Source organism: Octopus bimaculoides, chromosome 2 (assembly GCF_001194135.2).
Source record: "Octopus bimaculoides isolate UCB-OBI-ISO-001 chromosome 2, ASM119413v2, whole genome shotgun sequence".
In the NCBI taxonomy this organism is placed as follows: Eukaryota; Metazoa; Mollusca; class Cephalopoda; order Octopoda; family Octopodidae; genus Octopus; species Octopus bimaculoides.
The window spans coordinates 76462001-76466446 of record NC_068982.1 but is presented as its reverse complement, the minus strand read 5'-3'; the positions used below and the strand labels follow the sequence as shown (position 1 = coordinate 76466446).

Genomic DNA, 4446 nt, shown 5'->3' with positions numbered 1-4446 from the left:
CACTCTCTCTCTCCCCCTCTCCCCCCTCCCCCTCTCCCTTCTCTCCCCCTCTCTCTCTGTATGTATGTATATATGTGTATGTATGTATGAATGTGGATGAACGGTTGAGGTGTTCACTTTGCAACCATAAGGGCTCTATCTCACTGAGCTTAAATACACATATTGTGCGACGCTGATTCTGTCAGAGAATGATGTTAAGGGTACACATATTTGCGGAATACCCAGCCACTCATATGTTAATTTCGAAGTAGTTGATCGAACAACTGAGTCCCCATCGTAGAGCGGCGGAGATCTATCACCACCAGAATAGGAAACAGAGAAACTAGAAAAGAATGTGTTTTGAACCATTTTTATACAGCAATGCAATATCAAATCATAAAATTCTTTAATTTTTTTTTATTGAAATCGAGTAAAATTTTGACAAACAAATTTTGAACGATTTCAAAGCCTTCCAAATTATAGTAATACTATGGGTGACTCAATGAAGAAATTTTTCTTGACTATGCTATTATAATCGAGTTTTTCCTAGTAATGTAGCAAACGTATTTTCAATACCTTTGGATTGTTATACAGGACAATCTTGTTTTAAATCACGCAAGCAGCAAGATCCCATGTATTGATTCATTACGTTTACAATTCAGATTTTTCACAGCTAATATCAAAATATATTAATTTCTTTGGTAGCATGTTCGCTAAAATGTATCGAACGTTTTTAAGTATAGGAAAAATCGTAGAGCAAAAATTCTGAAATGCATAGGGATTTTTTCACTGAAATGCATCGAAATTTTTTAAGTTGAGCAAAAATCGTTGAGAAAGAATTTCTGAAAAACATCGAGATTTTCAGAGAAGTACATCGAAATTTTAAAGTATAACAAGAATCGTAGAGCTCTTGGTGTATTAGGTCTATGGTGGCATTTCGATTTTCGGCTAAAAGAAAACATTGGGAAAGGCATAAACCTTGCAGCTTCTCTTTTGTTATTCTCTCCTAAAATTATAGGGTTATATTTCTTCCAAAGAAACCAATATTTTCATAAAATATCACAAAATTATGAGACTTCACTGTTAATGTTTGCTTTGTCGTTTGTTTTTATTTACAATTACTGAGTATGTCACTCGTAGAATGATAAAGGCAATAAAATTGAAATTCTCTTTTATCGGTTGCAATTTATCTCAGGAATTAATGCATCTCTTTGAGGTGTTAATATGTTCGTGAATAGAATATTGTGGTTATTAGAGTGTTTTAATGAGATTGAAATAATTTTTTTGATATTCACGAATCGATAAAATTATTTCGGTAATATTTCTGGTGATATTTTTACTAACGTAGCTAAAATTTGGGGAATAATGTATAAACTGGACATGAGAAACGCCATTTGGGTGAAAAATCTTGCTCATTCAATATCTACGAATTTGTTAAAGAAATTTTATTCCTGATTTTATATCTTGAAACAATTCCGTTTCATCACTGCACTACATCGTGACCACCGAGATTATTCATAATTAATATTGGTTTCAAATTTTGGCCCAAGGCCAGCAATTTCGGGGGAGGGGATAAGTCGATTATATCAACCCAGTATTGAACTGGTACTTGTTTTATCGAACCCGAAAGGCTAAAAAGCAAAGTCGACCTCAGCGGAATTTGAACTCAGAACGTAAAGACGAGCCAAATGCTGCTTAGCACTTTGTCCGGTGTGCTAACGATTCTGCTCGCTCACCGCTTTAATTCATACTCAACACACAATAAATATTCAATAGTAGAAACAATTCATCTTTCTATAAATATCATTGAATGGTACAAGCTCAGCAACGAAAAAATAACAGGGAATTCAGTATAATTGATAACAGTTTCGTTAACTTGATACTCTCAGTTCAAATCGTCTTATAGACACAGAATCATAATAGAGCTAAGTACTCTGAAGTTGTATATTAACTAATTCCATTAGATCTACGACCAAACTGGATGCACCCCGATTGCATAGTTAATTCTATTATACTGTGACAAACATCGTAAAGCAAATATAAGCATTAGCTGAGCTGTGACTTCGATCTAATTTCGATTAGGAGTTCATCTCATTTATGTCACTAATGCTTTAGTTAAAAGAATAATTGACATGTCACTTACCCTTCAAATAACAGCACATGCTCTTTTTAATCGTGGCCCAACCGAGACAGTTAAGCAGGTGATTGAAACTATCTTTTTACATATATTCCTCTACATTCCACATGCAACAAGACCTCATAATTTCAAATACCCGCAAGCAAATTCACTACCACCACCATCACCACTAACCACTTTGATATTCTCCTCAGAATATCAGACCTCTAGAATTCTTCCCTGCTCATGTTACATATATTTTTCTCACATTCGTCAACTAGTAAATGTTTAAGATGAATATTAACGACATTGATCTCATTGGCCTCTAAAGGCCTGCGACAACCACAGGGAACAGTCCTTTCCTCCGAATCAAACCAACAGGTAGATAAATATACAAAGAAATAAAGGAAAGAAATATTGGACCTTGCCAGAAAGGGTACAGTTTAAATTTACTGTATTTGGTGCTTCAAGGCTCACTACAGACTATAACTTGAAAAGACATAAATTTCTATAAATTCAAATATGATGGCTTTGTGCTTTTAAGAAATTCATATTGCAAAAATTAAGGGAGGAGTTGTGGCAACTTTCAGAATAGCGAATTGAATATTTTATTGTACTAAATGTGATTTTTATTTTAGGTTTGCATTCAAATTGAATTTGGATTGACTTCATCATCTTAGGGTCTATAAAATATGCACTTGTTTTACACTTAAGTCCATTCACTTGACTATGCGCTATAATATGTAACATACTGAGCTAGCAAGTTAGCCTCAACGCAAGTGCTGACACACAAGAAATAGCAGCCATTTCCTTCTCACTCGTATATATTTCTCACATGTGTGAATATCGTCAGTGAAGGCCGGACGCTACGCACCAGCAAAAAGCGGGCTCTAAAACACTCGTAGCATTGTGAAGACAGAAGAAACACTTTTACAAACATAAAAAAAAAAATGAAATAATGAAACCGAGAAAATGAATCAAGATTTTTTAGAAATCAACACCACTTCAGTCACCAGTATATAATGGCAGTACAATACGATCAACAACACCACACTCATTCACAATCACTAATATAGACACTGTAGTACAATGCATTCAACAATACTAATCATCAACTATATAGACATTATACCTCATAAAAAACAGACTCACCAACACAATACACCAAAACCACTCACTCGAAATTAAATCCAGTATGAGACAATTAAATTGGAAAATACTAATAAATAAATGGTTAAATAAATAAACGTTAAAAACACAGAGAACAGGAAAACATTTGTATCCGACATAAACAAAAGAAACTAATAGGAAAACATTATACGGAGTTATTAGCATTATTAGCAACAACAAAAACAACAATAACAACACGACTCATATTACAAAAAACGACCTCAAATAATATATTGCGACACCAAGCAAACAGCTTCATTAAACATTTCTTGAAAATCATCTACTAAAATTCTGACAAAGGACACACGAAATACAAAATTTTAAATGCTCACCTTACACCTGAGCACGATTTTAACTCTCCTTTGACCAGAGACCTAAAAGGCAATAGAGAAATCTTAAGTCTAAAATCTGAAAAGCATTAGGGCCAGATAAAATCTCGAGCACATACATCATAAACAGCTAGGAACGAAATGTATCAATGCACTCACCAACATCTATAACTTGCAACAACGTTGCCAAATTTCTAGAATGTGGAATCTGGGCGAAATTATGGCAATTCTACGCTTCAACCAAAACCCAAGTGAAGTAACATTATACAGGTCACTCACCCTTCTATGTCCACCAAAAGACATTCTAGAAAATCTAATCTTTGACATAACTGACCCATACCTCATCCTCTCCAAATCACAACACTGATTTGAGGAGCAGAACTCAACCACCACGAACGTACAAAAGATGTTCACAGTCAGTGTTATTAGTTTGACGTTCAAAGAAGGGAGAGAGTAAAGGGTTTTACGATTAGGATATAAAATGTTTAGGATATAAAATATAAATTTAAAATGAAGAAACGCAGTAAAAATCAAAGAAAAAAAAACAACGGACTCAAGGTCCGTTCACATGTTTGACCGCTGACTAAGAGGAAATTTGAAAGGAAAATTGTTGTTTTAATTTTTTCTACTCTAGGCACAAGACCCGAAATTTTTGAGGAGGGCGCCAGTCGATTAGATCGACCACAGTACGAAAGTAGTACTTAATTTATCGACTCCGGAAGGATGAAAGCTAAAGTCGACTTCTGCGGAATTTGAACTCAACATAAAGACATACATTGTTGTTTTAATATCAAAAGAATGATATCAGAGAACATATGGATGCGTTGTATGTGCCAGTTAGTGTACGTATGT

General features: G+C 34.4%; 1 protein-coding gene across 3 annotated transcripts in view; it reads right to left on the bottom strand.

Annotated features, from left to right (window-relative positions):
- LOC106869685 (putative amine oxidase [copper-containing]) overlaps positions 1-4446 on the bottom strand; it is a 491890-nt gene that overhangs the window by 352295 nt on the left and 135149 nt on the right. Inside the window, exon 2 of one of the 3 annotated variants that reach the window (XM_052978361.1) lies at positions 3598-3639. The exons of the other annotated variants lie outside the window; for them this stretch is intronic. The gene's annotated coding sequence lies outside the window, so the exon portion shown is untranslated. The remainder of the gene's footprint in view (positions 1-3597; positions 3640-4446) is intronic. 3 annotated transcript variants of the gene reach the window in all.